Below are 19,040 nucleotides of genomic sequence, written 5' to 3'. Positions count from 1 at the left end.
CCCAACCCCGGCTCTACTACCACTGCTGACTGTCTCCTCAACCCCGGCTCTACTACCACTGCTGACTGAGGAGACAGTCAGCAGTGGTAGTCCGTTCACTTATTGCCCCCTCCTCCTCCCCGTGTCCAGCTCTCGGTGTCACCCGTGGCTCCTTTCACTCTGTAGAACTTTTTGCAGCCATTGCTGTTGCTGGGCGACTGCTGACGTCAGTGCGAGCTGCACAAGAGGCTTTGTGTGTTTATCTGTTCAGGGCAAACCCTTCTCCACTAGTGGGGGGGATGGGGGGGTGTAGAGTCTGGCCCTCTCCCCTCCCTCAGCTGCTCCTCAAACACTCACTAACTAAAGGCTGACAGAACAACAAATCACCAGAGAGAGAAAGTTTGCAGCTTGTGTTGTGACCTGTGATCTACTCGGGATGGGAAGAATGTTTGTGTTCTCTGATGAACTTTCAAGTCTTGGAATCGAATGTTAAAGTATAAAAAGCGACAAGTCAGGTGGAAGAAGAAAGAGGAGAGAAGAAAGTAGTGATAGAATAAGCATGGAACAACAATGCAACAATATAATATATAACAGTAATGTAACAATGTATAATGGACCAACAATAGAATATATAATGTGACAATGTAACCGTGATACAATAGTGTAACAATATAACAACAATGTAACAGCGACACTGTAGTGTAATGGCCTCCTAATAACGGGAAAGTCGCCGCACCGACGATAGCTGGTTACTCCTGTTTATGAATTATTCCCCTCCCCCCAACTATTTGCCGTTTTTTATGACTCCTACGACTATAATAGTTTTATGATGTAGAAGAAGAAAAGTTGTCAGTTTTTATTGACTTTTCTCAGAAGTATAACACACGCCGAACCCGGACATTTTTTTTTGTGTGTGGATTTTTCTCAAAATACAACAGGAGGGGGGGGGGGGGGGGGGTTCATATGAAGGGTCCAACAGCAGAGCCTTCCCCCCCATTCCCAGCCCTACCACAGATGAGCCTCAGCAGACAGTATCACACAGGATAGGATTAGATACACAGCTCAGTATACAGTATCACACAGGATAGGATTAGATACACAGCTCAGCAGAAAGTATCACACAGGATAGGATTAGATACACAGCTCAGTATACAGTATCACACAGGAAGGGATTAGATACACAGCTCAGTATACAGTATCACACAGGATGGGATTAGATACACAGCTCAGTATACAGTATCACACAGGATGGGATTAGATACACAGCTCAGTATACAGTATCACACAGGATGGGATTAGATACACAGCTCAGCAGACAGTATCACACATGATAGGATTAGATACAGCAGCTCAGCAGGTAGTATTGCATATGATATGCTTAGATACAGCAGCTCGGCAGACAGGACCATGCAGGACATGCTTAGCTACATCGTGTTCCTCCGCACACTTAGAAGTTTTCTTATTCTGGGGAATTTGACTTTGGGGAAATGGCCGCTCTCAGGGATTGGGTGAAGTTGGCTTTGAATATTTCTATTTGCTTATGTAAAGGAGGCCTCCGCTGACGTCAATGCATTTTTCATACTTAATTAACCCCAACGTATTTTAGTGATTTTGTTTTCTGCCTTCACTTCCTCTTTGGTGTAAACATGGCGGCCGGTCCTTGCTGACGGCGACCTGTGCACGTACTTGTGGCTTGTACAGGAATCTCTCCGACACGCGGTGGTTTTGGTGACAATTGTGATGAGTTTTCTCAGAGGAGAAGTGGGAGATAGACCATATTGTGTCCTGACCCCCCTCCTGTCTGGATTCCAGGACCCCCCATGTTACTGGTGGCATTATGGAGGCGCAACATGAACCTCCTGGGCCCCAGCGCGAAATCTGGACTGGGCCCCTACCTAGGGATATATGTTATGTGTCAGAGGAAGTCTACTAGTGACTGATACCACTGCACCCCTTCTAGCTACACCCCTGTTTATGTGGGGGGCCTAGTGCTGTTCATCCTGAGCCTCCTGGTTCATGACTATGGTATAATCATTGGTTGTCCTCCATATCTGTGTCCAGGAGAATCTTCCCCATCACACAAGGAGACTCCAGGGCTGAGACTTTGAGGACACGTCCTTTGAGTTTGTGGATTTTCTGCTGCCCTCTGTGCCCTTGTTTCTCCGGCCGCCGGGTATTTCTGAATGTCCCAGGTACAGTTGTGTCCTCTCCTGACCATGATCTTGCCCCGTCATCTCCAGCAGGTGAGGGGTGTAAAGGTGATGTGGTCCTGTGCACTGGGGCAGACATGGCTCTCCAGACAGCGGAGCGCTGCTCTTGTGGTTCAGTAGATGAAGCCGAGGATGTCATGTGACTTGTGGCTGCTGCTGATAAATGAGCATTGACGTCATTGGCCTCGGAGAGGGACAAATGTGTGACTGAGCCCAGAACGAGTGCAGAGGACCATGGTGGAGGGTAGAAGTTATATTATGTACTAGTGACATCACTGCTCTACAGATATAGGTTATGTTATATAGGACGTGACATCACCCTTACCCGATATTATACAGGAGGTGACATCACTGCTCTCCAGGTAAGATATCAGGACAGCAGTGATGTCACTTCCTGTATATCACTTATATTACACAGGAAGTGACATCACTGCTGTCCTGATATCACTTATATTATACAGGAAGTGACATCACCGCTCTCCAATTATCACTTATATTTTACAGGAAGTGACATCATCACTCTCCAGATATGTTATATTAGTGGCACACTATAAGGTAGAGCTTCCCACTTGTCCTTGGATGTGCATTAGCCCCTTCGTGTGACTTCTGGATTGTCCTCCCCAATCACAGGGACCTCGGCTCGGGACACGAATGTTTACATTGCTGTGTACATGGGCGCTGCTGTCTGGACGAGCCATAGACCTAGAGATTAATGTCTAAACAGCCGTGTCCTCACCTGGGCTCCTTTAGTGGGGGAGCTGATCTAGACCTTTACATGGAATATTCCATCTCTTGGACTTCCAGGGGTTAATTGTCACCTGATGCCTACATTAATGATGGCCGCCATGGAAGTTTTTGCGCACTTTGACAAGCGAGTCATGAACTTGTATCCCCGGGGATGCCTTGATTATTACGGGGATCCCCTTTATTCCACGGGATACGTGATTGCGCCCCGGTATACAGGTTGACGTCTCTTCCTGCGCCTGTTTTCTGCCGGGTTTGTAGTGGTTACTTGTCAGTTTATTCACTGGCAGCGTATTTTGGCACCGAGCACAAAGGCTGAATTTATGAATGACTGGAGGCTAAATTCTTTTTGAGCGATCCGGCCCAGTATTACAGAGATGCCTTGTACATCCCATACGAGCAGAATCTCATTTACTGGCCTGTCATGTGTAGCGCTCCACTCGCCGTCCTCGCAATCCGCGCCTGGACGAAGCAGCTGCCGAGGCTTTATATGTTTTGATGTGAAAATCCTTCTAAAGATACTGGAAATCCCTGGAAGAAAATGTATTTAGGGCTGTTCGGGGCCCCCATTACTGTTCCCATTCTCTATTGTACTTATATGCTGATTCTCAGGGCCCGGGTCACTGCTTTATCCCGATATTTAGGGTTCTTCAGGGTCCTTAGGACTGTTCCCATCTTTGATTCTATGTATATAATGATCCTGAGGGCCCCCGTCACTGCTGCTATGTATACAGCTCTTCAGGGCCCCGATGACTGTTCCCATCCTCTATTATAGTTATATAATAATCTTCAGGGCCCCATCACTGCTGCTTTTACTGCTACGTGTAAGTTTCTTTAGGGTCCCATCTGCTGTCCATAGTGGGGTCTCCTGGAATCTTTTCATTATATCTATCACTTGTTCTGTGCATATAAGGGTCTGTGAAGACCCCATCACTGTACCTTGTATCTGTGTAATGTATATGGGGGGGTTTTAGTGATCTGATCCCTACTTATTATGTGTTTAGGGTCCTCATGGCTGTACCTGGTATGTGTATATATAGGAGTCTTTAGAGACCCCATTGCTGAGCCTATGATGTGTGTATATATAGGGGTCTTTAGAGACCCCATTGCTGTGTCCTACTTGGTCTATGTATATAAAGGTCTTTTGGGATCCACTTGATGTATCATCTGTTTCTAATGTGTATAGAAGATTTTTTTTACACCCTGTTTTTGTTCTGTGTGTATATAAGCGTGCCTCTTTATTTTAGGGCAGCCCCATTTTACATACCACGCCCTCTATTTATATACCACGCCCTCTATTTATATACCACGCCCTCTATTTATATACCACGCCCTCTATTTATATACCACGCCCCCTATTTCCATGTCACTGACTCTTGGTTTCAGTTATTCACATATCAGCGATCCGGTTTTGTTTGTGTACAGATAGTGACGTCTCCTTTAACCAGTGGCCATGTGAGACCAGAGGAATGCCAAATAATAGAAATAATCAATGTGCACAAGTTCATATCTATTAATGGAGCTGATTTATGGTTTCAGTTGTTTTGCAATTAATCAGCCCTGTATCGGACCCCATCGCTGTACCCATTTTATGGTCTGTGATGATTAGGATATTTATGAACTCCATTGCTCTTCCACTTTGTTGTTCTTTATATTGCTGTATTCATATGTTGTTGTGTGCTTATTAAGGGACCCCATTGCTGGATCCATCTTTTGTTTTGTGACTATTAGGGTCTTTGTGGACCCCATTGCTGTACTCCTTTCCTGTTCTGTGTATATTGGGGTCTTTGTGGACCCCGTTGCTGTACTCCTTTCCTGTTCTGTGTATATTGGGGTCTTTGTGGACCCCATTGCTGTACTCCTTTCCTGTTCTGTGTATATTGGGGTCTTTGTGGACCCCATTGCTGTTCCAGTCATGTGTTTTACCATTCTAGTTATTCTGGGAATAGTTATGTGTTATTTTGTTTGTTCTTCTTGTTATTGAGACACATTTGACCCCTCAGGTCTCAGCAGACGCCTTATGTCTTGGGGGGAGCACCAATAATTTGGCCATAGATGAAAACCTTTTTGTCTATCTGTGTCCCGTGGTCGGTTCTTGATAACTCTTTCATCTTTTAGTACTAGAACATGTGCAGCTTTGTCTTTTGATAAATCACGGTGAGCCCTGCTGACCGCTCCGGTGTCGGGCCGTTACCTTGTATTTCTTCTATTACTACATGCTTGCTTGCCCGGTCTTTGGCTCCACTCTCTCTCTATATATTTCTCCAATATCGAGCTCCCCTGTATATACAAAGATTTCCGTGCAGAAAGGCGTATAATTCTTGTCCGGTATAGGCCTTGCTTTTGTGTGTGTTAGGTGGGATAGCTTCTTGACGCGGACATGGAGGAGTTAATACTAAGCAGCCGATGACCGGTTTGTTACCGCGTAGTGGTTGGGTACAACAGTAACAAACCATCAGCTGTGTTATCAGGAGTAGGTTGGCACGGGTTTCCAGACAACAGGGGGAGGAATTGATATGACATTTTTTTAAAAAAACGTTGCAGAACTTTCCATCCTGTAGCAATATATAGAAGACTGGACACCGGCCCTTTAAGCTGTTGTGTTGCGCTTGGCGACTTCCTCCTGACTTGTCCTCGATGTTGCGCTTGTTTGTGTAGCACGTTTGCCGTTGGCGTGACCTTCCCCTGGCATTCCCGGGAGTCAGCAGCATTCCAGACTTCCTGCGCCCCGATCATTGTTCTTCACATCTCTTCATGTGTTTGTACAGTGGGCAATGTCCAGACAGTCGCCGCGAGCGGAGAGTCGCCGCGTCCCGGTCACATCCGTTTTCTGTGTGCTGCACATTTATCCCAATCAGCACTAATCTCTTGGTTTTGCTGCCGTTGACTTATGACATGGAGACAGACGTTGGCACGACGGGCAATGTTCGAAAGTATAAGAACGTGCGGTTGTATAAGGCAAAAACCGTATGCGGACACGTGTGGTTTTGGCGCTGTCCAATGGGTTAAAACCAAACTCTCTGAACTTGGTGTTGCCTGTGTATATTGGTTGCCATGTATGGCTCCATGATTGGGAAATACAGCCGGGGATGACTCTCCTGGTCGGGGGTCTTGTACATTTTGGCGGTTTTTGCCTCGTACGGCTGGAGCCCCGGCCGCTCCTTCAGCCTCGCATAGAGGTCAGGCCTTTCCCAGAGATCAGGACTCGGGCAATCGATGCTGTTGATATCACGTGGCCGGTCCAGTGTTTTCCATCATCACATGTAAATGTCCAAGGTGACTCCGGCTGAATGTCACATTCCTGGCGATTGGCCCCCGCACTGGACGCTGACGTGTCCTGATAGATTGAGACCAGCGCTCGGCACAAACGACACTTATCCTTGAAAGACCCTGAATGGATCGTGTAGATAAATGCAAATGTTCTGTCTCATGACTACGCGGCCTATAAACTGCAGGCTACTGTTTATTATAGTATTCTTAAAGGGCCACACACCCTTCTCAGTCTAGAGCTGATATCTGTGCAGGAAAGTTATATGAGGAGCGGCTGATATCAGTCATATACAGTCCTATGAAAAAGTTTGGGCACCCCTATTAATCTTAATCATTTTTTGTTCTAAATATTTTGGTGTTTGCAACAGCCATTTCAGTTTGATATATCTAATAACTGATGGACACAGTAATATTTCAGGATTGAAATGAGGTTTATTGTACTAACAGAAAATGTGCAATATGCATTAAACCAAAATTTGACCGGTGCAAAAGTATGGGCACTCTTATCATTTTATTGATTTGAATTCCCCTAACTACTTTTTACTGACTTACTGAAGCACAAAATTGGTTTTGTAACCTCAGTGAGCTTTGAACTTCATAGCCAGATGTATCCAATCATAAGAAAAGGTATTTAAGGTGGCCAATTGCAAGTTGATCTCCTATTTGAATCTCCTCTGAAGAGTGGCATCATGGGCTACTCAAAACAACTCTCAAATGATCTGAAAACAAAGATTGTTCAACATAGTTGTTCAGGGGAAGGATACAAAACGTTGTCTCAGAGATTTAACCTGTCAGTTTCCACTGTGAGGAACATAGTAAGGAAATGGAAGAGCACAGGGACAGTTCTTGTTAAGCCCAGAAGTGGCAGGCCAAGAAAAATATCAGAAAGGCAGAGAAGAAGAATGGTGAGAAGAGTCAAGGACAATCCACAGACCACCTCCAAAGAGCTGCAGCATCATCTTGCTGCAGATGGTGTCACTGTGCATCGGTCAACTATACAGCGCACTTTGCACAAATAGAAGCTGTATGGGAGAGTGATGAGAAAGAAGCCGTTTCTGCACGTACGCCACAAATAGAGTTGCCTGAGGTATGAAAAAGCACATTTGGACAAGGCAGCTTCATTTTGGAAACAAAAATTGAGTTGTTTGGTTATAAAAAAAGGCGTTATGCATGGCGTCCAAAAAGAAACAGCATTCCAAGAAAAACACATGCTACCCACTGTAAAATTTGGTGGAGGTTCCATCATGCTTTGGGGCTGTGTGGCCAATGCCGGCATCGGGAATCTTGTTAAAGTTGAGAGTCGCATGGATTCCACTCAGTATCAGCAGATTCTTGAGAATAATGTTCAAGAATCAGTGATGAAGTTGAAGTTACGCCGGGGATGGATATTTCAGCAAGACAATGATCCAAAACACCGCTCCAAATCCTCAGGCATTCATGCAGAGGAACAATTACAATGTTCTGGAATGGCCATCCCAGTCCCCAGACCTGAATATCATTGAACATCTGTGGGATGATTTGAAGCGGGCTGTCCATGCTCGGCGACCATCTAACTTAACTGAACTTGAATTGTTTGTCCAAAATACCTTTATCCAGGATCCAGGAACTGATTAAAAGCTACAGGACGCGACTAGAGGCTGTTATCTTTGCAAAAGGAGGATCTACTAAATATTAATGTCACTTTTCTGTTGAGGTGCCCATACTTTTGCACCGGTCAAATTTTGTTTTAATGCATATTGCACATTTTCTGTTAGTACAATAAACCGCATTTCAATCCTGAAATATTACTGTGTCCATCAGTTATTAGATATATCAAACTGAAATGGCTGTTATAAACACCAAAATATTTAGAACTAAAAATGATTAAGATTAATAGGGGTGCCCAAACTTTTTCATAGGACTGTATATCAGTACTGGAGCGTTATATGAGGAGCGGCTGATATCAGTCATATAGATCAGTACTGGGGGGTTATATGAGGAGCGGCTGATATCAGTCATATATATCAGTACTGGAGCGTTATATGAGGAGCGGCTGATATCAGTCATATATATCAGTACTGGAGCGGTATATGAGGAGCGGCTGATATCAGTCATATCTTTCAGTACTGGAACGTTATATGAGAAGTGATTGATATCAGTCATATATATCAGTACCTGAGCGTTATATGAGGAGTGGTTATCAGTTATATATATCAGCACTGGAGCGTTATGTGAGGGGCGGCTGATATCAGTCATATATATCAGTACTGAAGCGTTATATGAGGGGCGGCTGATATCAGTCATATATATCAGTACTGAAGCGTTATATGAGGGGCGGCTGATATCAGTCATATATATCAGTACTGGAGTGTTATATGAGGAGCTGCTGATATCAGTCATATATATCAGTACTAGAGGGTTATATGAGGAGCGGCTGATATCAGTCATATATACCAGTACTGGAGTGTTATATGAGGAGCTGCTGATATCAGTCATATATATCAGTACTAGAGGGTTATATGAGGAGCGGCTGATATCAGTCATATATATCAGTAATGGAGGGTTATATGAGGAGCTGCTGATATCAGTCATATATATCAGTAATGGAGGGTTATATGAGGAGGTCTTGTGATAAAGTTGCAGTGTGACGCTCCTCTGTTGCTCCTCCGCTCAGCCTCTGATGTTTTATGGTAAACACATGTTGGGCGTGTCTGTTCTTTTTCGCAGGCCACATCCTCGCAGACGCCCACGTATCATCGGACAATACAATTGTAGGAGTTTGTTGTTGTGTTTGTTATATTGTAATCCCTGCAACGCACTGGAATATCCATCACCTTCTGCACATACATGATAGACATATAATATACAATGTAATCTGCCGCTGCTCCACCGATGCTTGGGTTTTCTTACCTATAAATTTTATAGAGACCCTGTCAGTGAGTTTTTCTGGACAGAAGTGACTTCACTACAAGTCTCAGCAAGCACTGGGTGACTACTCCGGGACTGACCTTCTACTTTGTAACTCTTTCCATATTTACCAACAATCTTAGCACACTCCTCTCCTGAAATACTCTGTGCTGCTGCCCCATTACAGTATATGCAGAAGGGTATATATCCTGCAGGTGCGGCCCCTCCTGCTCTCTGGTTTTCTATATTTTTTTCTGTCCTCTTTTTTTTTGGGACTGCAGCCATCTGTGTAATGTAAAATAAAGCCGCCTGACTAGTGAGGTCTCCGAGCGTCTCACTGTATGACCGATACACATTGCAGAGTGGAGATTACTCTACATAATCTGTGAGCAAGGGATTAGCCTGGAAATGGATCTAACTGCAAATAATCCAGGACTGCTGCAACATCATAGTACTGTCTGTAGGGGGCAGGATTATAGCAGTCATATTATAGTTCTGTAGTTATATTCTTGTACATAGGAGTAGTATTATAGTAGTTATATTCTTGTACATAGGAGGTAGTATTATAGTAGTTATATTCTTGTACATAGGAGCAGTATTATAGTAGTTATATTCTTGTACATAGGAGCAGTATTATAGTAGTTATATTCTTGTACATAAGAGCGGTATTATAGTAGTTATATTCTTGTACATAGGAGCAGTATTATAGTAGTTATATTCTTGTACATAGGAGCAGTATTATAGTAGTTATATTCTTGTACATAGGAGTAGTATTATAGTAGTTATATTCTTGTACATAGGGGGCAGTATTATAATAGTTATATTCTTGTACATAGGAGCAGTATTATAGTAGTTATATTCTTGTACATAGGGGCAGTATTATAATAGTTATATTCTTGTACATAGGAGTAGTATTATAGTAGTTATATTCTTGTACATAGGAGTAGTATTATAGTAGTTATATTCTTGTACATAGGAGTAGTATTATAGTAGTTATATTCTTGTACATAGGAGTAGTATTATAGTAGTTATATTCTTGTACATAGGAGCAGTATTATAGTAGTTATATTCTTGTACATAAGAGCGGTATTATAGTAGTTATATTCTTGTATATAGGAGTAGTATTATAGTAGTTATATTCTTGTACATAGGAGGTAGTATTATAGTAGTTATATTCTTGTACATAGGAGTAGTATTATAGTAGTTATATTCTTGTACATAGGAGTAGTATTATAGTAGTTATATTCTTGTACATAGGAGTAGTATTATAGTAGTTATATACTTGTATATATGGGGCAGTATTATAGTAGTTATAATTGTGTTATGCTGTTATTACACTCCAGCGCGGTGTACTCTCTTGTGTGACGTGTTACACTTATGATCTTATACCGCCTGATGTTGATAATCCTTGCTGCGGCTGTGTTTTTCCTGAGCTCCTTCAGACGCTGTGACCTCTTGGCCCGGGTCACTTATCCTTCCCTCTTCTCACAGGCCCAGGACTAATATTACTTGTAGAAGTGTCACTGCGTCTCGAGGACCTGCTGATCCGGCTGCGGGACGCTTCATGCCTCAGTGCGGACTTGGCCATTGTCCCAGTTGTCGTCCCGGTGCCAGCTGGATCCTCGGCGGCCTCCTGCACCCCTGCTCGTAAATTAAAGCTTTGCTCCATTCGCCATATAATTAGGTGAATCCCTTAATAACAGACTTTCCAGTCGCCGCCTCCTGAGGTTCTCCGCTGTCCTTGTCTCTTAGCGAACATTTCCGCCTGAAATAAAATCCTCCGTATTTAATAAACACTATGGGGGGGGGGGGGTGTTGGTTCTTAGTTTGCCTCTGTTCACGCTAGGATCCGGGATCCAGTAGATCTCATTGGTTTATAGAGGGGTCTGTGAGGGTCTTATTGAAGCTTTTCTTGGTTTATTTGCCGCCATACGACATAGCACAAATCCTAATAAACCTGTAATCAGTCTCTTCGTGTGAACTGAGCCTTATTTTTTCAGTTTCTGGGAAAGCTGGGTGCCATCATGTTTGTTTGCTTTTCCCAAAGTCATAAATTTGCAATAATTTGCTCATAAAGCGGATCCCTGCATGAATAGAGCTAATGTCCGCTGTGACCCAGCTTTCCCAGAATCAGATAGAGAGGAGACCAGGCTGAGCGGAGACTTCTGGACTTTTCTGTGGCTTTCCGGTGCTGGGTCAGAACTTTCTGTGACCGGCGCCGGACATTAGCAGGGTTGTCGGCTGCAGGGGGCGAGCGGATTCCAGCGCGGTGTGCAGCTTATTACCTTACATGGCCTGCGCTCGCCGTCCTGGATACCGGGTGCAGACTGCACGGGGCCGGCTGAAATATTTCCCTCTGCCTGATCCTCGCACGTTCTGGAGATCTGCTCTGTGTCGCCGTCTTCTGCTCCTGATGACGGGAGAGTCTCCTGGATACAGAGAACCCAACATGGCGATCAGTTTAGTCGGAGACGATAAATTTGGCCACCGAGTCTTTGTATCCTGCTTACACGTGTATACAGCTTTAAGACTGGGATACATTGTAGACTATATGTAACAAGTGAGGCCCCTCCCACCACCGTAACCTCATATCTGCTCCTGGTGACTGTTACAGTTTAACCCTTTATGCGGTGAGCAGAGTTCCCCTTTTTGGGGGGATCTTTAGACCTGGGGTTGGGTTGGACTGTATTAACTCTGTTTGAACAAGGTTTAACCCCACACTGGGTACAAGCAATGGATTCCCCAAGTCAACTATTTTTTTGCCTGTAATTTTCAGTGGGATCCAACATCCGGCACCCCCACCGATCAGCTCCTGTGGCTGTTGGGACTGCAGTGTCTATGGAGCTGGAAGCAGACAGCGCCATACACTGTGTAGTGACCAGGTACGGTACTGCAACTGAGCTACTCTCCAAGTGAATGGTAACTGAGCTGCAGTAAGTTGCAGAGGCTGATCGTTGGGGTGCCGGGTGACTGATCCACATCAGTCTGATATTGCTGACCTATGTTGAGCCATTGGTATCTGCTTGTGGATAATGCTTTTAAGTTACACTTCTCCCTTCTTTCTTACTGCAATGTCTGTGTCAGTCTTCACTGCTATCATTGGACTGTTCTTCCAGCAAAAATAATTTACCATTATTTGTTGACGACCAACATGGCTGCTGCAAACACAAAATGTCATTGCTTGTTCCTAGTCTGCAAAATGGATGGGATAGTCCGGATATCAGATGTGTTCTCTGAGCCAATTGGATGCCTTCTCTCCCCTTTACAGCACGCACTCTCACAGACAGACTAGAGAATCTGCAGCTGCACCTCCCTCCTCCCTGTCTTTGGTTCCTGTAGTGCTGCCCCCTATCACAGCACATTACAGAATCTGCAGCTGCACCTCCCTCCTCCCTGTCTTTGGTTCCTGTACTTCTGCTCCCTATCACAGCACATTACAGAATCTGCAGCTGCACCTCCCTCCTCCCTGTCTTTGGTTCCTGTACTTCTGCTCCCTATCACAGCACATTACAGAATCTGCAGCTGCACCTCCCTCCTCCCTGTCTTTGGTTCCTGTAGTGCTGCCCCCTATCACAGCACAGTACAGAATCTGCAGCTGCACCTCCCTCCTCCCTGTCTTTGGTTCCTGTAGTGCTGCCCCCTATCACAGCACAGTACAGAATCTGCAGCTGCACCTCCCTCCTCCCTGTCTTTGGTTCCTGTAGTGCTGCCCCCTATCACAGCACATTACAGAATCTGCAGCTGCACCTCCCTCCTCCCTTTCTTTGGTTCCTGTAGTGCTGCCCCCTATAGATACATATATAGTGTCACCTCCACATACATTATCATGATAAAGGAGCGGTATCCCTGAGCAAATTTGACGGTACCCCTGGAGACTGATGTAGTGATTTTGGGGTGTAGGGGTATTGGGTGTACCACTGGGAGCCTGGTGGGGTGTTTGTGGGGTGTTAGTGATATTGGGGACCTGTACACTGGGCGTCTGGAGTGTGATGACTTTTGGGGTGGGGCTGTGACTCGCTGTCCTTCCGTCACTTTGTGTCAGACGTGTCTCTTCTCCGTACTCGAGGCTTCCCTCTTGTTTTCCTCCGCGTTGCCATGGCGCGGCTCTCATTGTTGCCTTGTATGGTGTCATGTTTCCATGGTGAATCCTGTGTCCTCCGCTAATGTCTGACCGTGGTGCGTGCGCCGCTGTCTCCTCGGCATCAGATCCACGCAGGTAGACGGCAGGAGTCAGGAGAGGGCACCCCAACCCCCCACTAGTGGCATTAAGGAGCGCACCCACAAATCAGGCGGCCTACAAGCCAGGTCTTATGTGCGGTCTGGGGGGAGCCAAGAAAATAGAAGTAGGAAAAATGGGCGCAGCAATGGTGGTGATGTAGTGAGGTCACTGTTGTAGGCCGATATCTGCAGAGTAGCCTGGTCACTGTTGTAAGCCAATATCTGCAGAGTAGCCTTGTCACTATTGTAGGCAGAGTAGCCAGGTCATTATTGTAGGCCGATATCTGCAGAGTAGTCAGGTCATTATTGTAGGCCGATATCTGCAGAGTAGCCAGGACACTATTGTAGGCCTATATCTGCAGAGTAGCCAGGTCATTATTGTAGGCCGATATCTGCAGAGTAGTCAGGACACTATTGTAGGCAGAGTAGCCAGGTCATTATTGTAGGCCGATATCTGCAGAGTAGCCAGGTCATTATTGTAGGCCTATATCTGCAGAGTAGCCAGGACACTATTGTAGGCAGAGTAGCCAGGTCATTATTGTAGGCCGATATCTGCAGAGTAGCCAGGTCACTATTGTAGGCCGATATCTGCAGAGTAGCCTGGTCACTATTGTAGGCAGAGTAGCCAGGTCACTATTGTAGGCCGATATCTGCAGAGTAGCCTGGTCACTATTGTAGGCAGAGTAGCCAGGTCATTATTGTAGGCCTATATCTGCAGAGTAGCCAGGACACTATTGTAGGCAGAGTAGCCAGGTCATTATTGTAGGCCGATATCTGCAGAGTAGCCAGGTCACTATTGTAGGCCGATATCTGCAGAGTAGCCTGGTCACTATTGTAGGCAGAGTAGCCAGGTCACTATTGTAGGCCGATATCTGCAGAGTAGCCTGGTCACTATTGTAGGCAGAGTAGCCAGGTCATTATTGTAGGCCTATATCTGCAGAGTAGCCAGGACACTATTGTAGGCAGAGTAGCCAGGTCATTATTGTAGGCCGATATCTGCAGAGTAGCCAGGTCACTATTGTAGGCCGATATCTGCAGAGTAGCCTGGTCACTATTGTAGGCAGAGTAGCCAGGTCACTATTGTAGGCCGATATCTGCAGAGTAGCCTGGTCACTATTGTAGGCAGAGTAGCCAGGTCATTATTGTAGGCCGATATCTGCAGAGTAGCCAGGTCACTATTGTAGGCCGATATCTGCAGAGTAGCCTGGTCACTATTGTAGGCAGAGTAGCCAGGTCATTATTGTAGGCCGATATCTGCAGAGTAGCCAGGTCACTATTGTAGGCCGATATCTGCAGAGTAGCCTGGTCACTATTGTAGGCAGAGTAGCCAGGTCACTATTGTAGGCCGATATCTGCAGAGTAGCCTGGTCACTATTGTAGGCAGAGTAGCCAGGTCATTATTGTAGGCCGATATCTGCAGAGTAGCCAGGTCACTATTGTAGGCCGATATCTGCAGAGTAGCCTGGTCACTATTGTAGGCAGAGTAGCCAGGTCATTATTGTAGGCCGATATCTGCAGAGTAGCCAGGTCACTATTGTAGGCCGATATCTGCAGAGTAGCCTGGTCACTATTGTAGGCAGAGTAGCCAGGTCATTATTGTAGGCCGATATCTGCAGAGTAGTCAGTCTCTGAATTTAACCAGAATGTTCCCGGTCACAGTAGACGGAGACCCTAGACATGGCTCAGATTGGGGCGCAGTCTCCTAGTCAGTGGCAGAACTTTCGATGTTCTCCAGTATCGTCACTCAGGTGTATGTTAACCCCGTCCTTGCTGTCCTGTTTCGCAGTGACTGACCTACAGACCGTTTTCGCCAGCGGTGCGGTTGTTTTTTTCTCTTGCTCGCGTGTTGCCGCCGTTCCCACATTAATATGGAAAAACGAGGCAGTAAAATGTGATAATGTGTTTTCCATTTCGTGCGTCTGTGAGAATGGAACATTTGTGGGGCGGTCGCCCTCCGCCTGATAATAGTCATGGCCCCCGTCCCTGCTGGGCTCCTCCGGCCTCTTGTGTCCCTCAGTGTCCATGATGGAGGTAGGGGTTGAGTGTCAGCTCCTGGGACCAGGATAGGTTAGACATGTGATCACCCCATGTGTCCTGGCCGGTGTGAGCTATATCAGGGCTTGGAGATTAGGCAGAAGGTTGAGGGACCCGACCAGTTATCTGCCGCTGGTGATGTCACAGGACTGAGAGCGGCCGATTTATTTCTGCAGTTCACTGACATTACTGGGATCCAGCCTGTGCTGCCATCAAGTGGTTGTCATCAGGTACTGCGGCTCCCAGGGGTCACTGCAGTTTATGTGATTGTGTATAAGACACTGCCTGAGAGAGCGATCAGGACAGGCGAATACAATCTATTACTATCTGTTATCAGCCATGTCAGGAGAGGCCGACTGTAGGACAGGGGAATACAATCTATTACTATCTGTTATCAGCCATGTCAGGAGAGGAGAGGCCGACTGTAGGACAGGAGAATACAATCTATTACTATCTGTTATCAGCCATGTCAGGAGAGGAGAGGCCGACTGTAGGACAGGGGAATACAATCTATTACTATCTGTTATCAGCCATGTCAGGAGAGGAGAGGCCGACTGTAGGACAGGAGAATACAATCTATTACTATCTGTTATCAGCCATGTCAGGAGAGGAGAGGCCGACTGCAGGACAGGGGAATACAATCTATTACTATCTGTTATCAGCCATGTCAGGAGAGGAGAGGCCGACTGTAGGACAGGAGAATACAATCTATTACTATCTGTTATCAGCCAGGAGAGGAGAGGCCGACTGTAGGACAGGGGAATACAATCTATTACTATCTGTTATCAGCCAGGAGAGGAGAGGCCGACTGTAGGACAGGGGAATACAATCTATTACTATCTGTTATCAGCCATGTCAGGAGAGGAGTGGCCGACTGTAGGACAGGAGAATACAATCTATTACTATCTGTTATCAGCCATGTCAGGAGAGGAGAGGCCGACTGTAGGACAAGGGAATACAATCTATTACTATCTGTTATCAGCCATGTCAGGAGAGGAGAGGCCGACTGTAGGACAGGGGAATACAATCTATTACTATCTGTTATCAGCCATGTCAGGAGGGGAGAGGCCGACTGTAGGACAGGAGAATACAATCTATTACTATCTGTTATCAGCCATGTCAGGAGAGGAGAGGCTGACTGTAGGACAGGAGAATACAATCTATTACTATCTGTTATCAGCCATGTCAGGAGAGGAGAGGCCGACTGTAGGACAGGGGAATACAATCTATTACTATCTGTTATCAGCCATGTCAGGAGAGGAGAGGCTGACTGTAGGACAGGAGAATACAATCTATTACTATCTGTTATCAGCCATGTCAGGAGAGGAGAGGCCGACTGTAGGACAGGGGAATACAATCTATTACTATCTGTTATCAGCCATGTCAGGAGAGGAGTGGCCGACTGTAGGACAGGGGAATACAATCTATTACTATCTGTTATCAGCCATGTCAGGAGAGGAGAGGCCGACTGTAGGACAGGAGAATACAATCTATTACTATCTGTTATCAGCCAGACCAGGCCAGAGAGAGGCCGACTGTAGGACAGGGGAATACAATCTATTACTATCTGTTATCAGCCATGTCAGGAGAGGAGAGGCCGACTGTAGGACAGGGGAATACAATCTATTACTATCTGTTATCAGCCATGTCAGGAGAGGAGAGGCCGACTGTAGGACAGGGGAATACAATCTATTACTATCTGTTATCAGCCATGTCAGGAGAGGAGAGGCCGACTGTAGGACAGGGGAATACAATCTATTACTATCTGTTATCAGCCATGTCAGGAGAGGCCGACTGTAGGACAGGGGAATACAATCTATTACTATCTGTTATCAGCCATGTCAGGAGAGGCCGACTGTAGGACAGGGGAATACAATCTATTACTATCTGTTATCAGCCATGTCAGGAGAGGCCGACTGTAGGACAGGGGAATACAATCTATTACTATCTGTTATCAGCCATGTCAGGAGAGGAGAGGCCGACTGTAGGACAGGGGAATACAATCTATTACTATCTGTTATCAGCCATGTCAGGAGAGGAGAGGCCGACTGTAGGACGGGAATACTATCTATTACTATCTGTTATCAGCCATGTCAGGAGAGGCCGACTGTAGGACAGGGGAATACAATCTATTACTATCTGTTATCAGCCATGTCAGGAGAGGCCGACTGTAGGACAGGGGAATACCCCGCCCAGCACATATATAAAAATTCATCACTTGGCTCCCCAGTGACCCTGAGACAAGTAATAACGCTCCTCGGGGCCCCTTGTGTTATACATATAGGACACCGTATCACTTCCTCTCTCCCGCTCTTCTTGTCTTCTCTTTGATGCAGCAGATCTGTCCTGAGCCGCAGACATTACTAGCAGATGCCGGAATGGTGAAGCCGCTGCCACTTATATAATATTTTGTGTTTAAGTCTTCATCTTAATCTAGTCTATAGAATATCTCTCTATAAACCCTCCTGAGTTATATCATCTCTTCTACTCCAGTCACATCCAGAGCTGCAGTCACATATTGCCTTGTTCCCTCACATTTCCCTCCGACTATGCAGAGAGCGCACACTACTCCGACACCTCAGATCTGCAGTGTGTGGTGAGTTCATCAGATCTCCCGCAATGGCAGGACTGCATTAAGTAGCTAGGGGATATTTGCCTGCAGCTTTGGATGTGATTGGAGTATAAGATCTGATGGAACTTTGATCAATCATTTTACACATTTTTCACATAATCTGTGGGTTATCCTATGGAGTGAGGTCTCCTGTGGCCCCACATCTCACAGCTGAGGGGTTGTCACTGTGTATTAGGACAGACCGGTATACAGCGAGGTATACAGTTGCACTAATCCCAAGTCTTCTGTCCTGGCCTACTATTTTTCACAGCTGCGGTTTTGCTACAGTTGTATCCGGTCTGTACAGTCCAGATTGATATGTTACCTGCACCGATACATTGTAACAAACTGTCAGAACAGCAGAGCTTTGTGTTGTCGATTGCCTGGGCTGGATACAATTGTAACAACCCCTCAGCTGTGAGACCTATTAGGGGTCAGGGCAGGTTTCAGACTTTTTTGCCCCCTCTGATGGTTTATTGACCCCGGACGCCTCCTTTTAACCATATAACTGCTGTTCTGATTGACACGTGAGGCGTTTTTGCCTTTCTGGTGGTTTCTTTGTCTTCTTGTCTTCGTTTTCGTCTTTTTCTGTGGTTTTGTACTTTTTGTTTCTGATGATTTTCTCGGCTTGTGTCGGATCGCGTTACCCCAAGCGGTTCATCGTAAGCTGAGCCCCATTGACGTCACGGGGTGTCAGATACGATCTGCGTGTTACCGCTCATCTCCTGTGGTTTCTGTGTCTCTGCCAGTTCTGCCTGAGCCGCCCTCAGTCATCATCATCATCATCATCATCATCATCACAACGTCCTGCCTGGCTGGAGATGCTGGGGGTTGTAGTTCTGTGAGGCTAATGGGTTGGGGTGCTGGATATGAGCCCCCTGTGTTTGTGGCGGGGTCTGCAGGTCTCCTGTGCACACAGTGGGGGGCAGCACTGTGCAGACGTCACTCCTCCTATCCCCACGTCAGTAAGTTCCTGTGGGGTAGACCACAAAATCCGCTCCTCTTATCTCCTGCCGGAGACATGCACGAGGCTGCACTTGTCTGACCTGCTTAACTTGTCACCCAGCTTTCCTAGAACCCTGAAAAGC

At 46.0% G+C, this 19,040-nt stretch overlaps 1 protein-coding gene across 1 annotated transcript in view; it reads left to right on the top strand.

Annotated features, from left to right (window-relative positions):
• PDE3B (phosphodiesterase 3B) overlaps positions 1-19,040 on the top strand; it is a 56,597-nt gene that overhangs the window by 23,225 nt on the left and 14,332 nt on the right. The gene's annotated exons all lie outside the window — the stretch shown is intronic.

Source organism: Leptodactylus fuscus, chromosome 7, assembly GCF_031893055.1.
Source record: "Leptodactylus fuscus isolate aLepFus1 chromosome 7, aLepFus1.hap2, whole genome shotgun sequence".
Classification (NCBI taxonomy): Eukaryota; Metazoa; Chordata; class Amphibia; order Anura; family Leptodactylidae; genus Leptodactylus; species Leptodactylus fuscus.
Note: the sequence above shows the minus strand (reverse complement) of the source record. Positions and strands in the feature narration are given on the sequence as shown.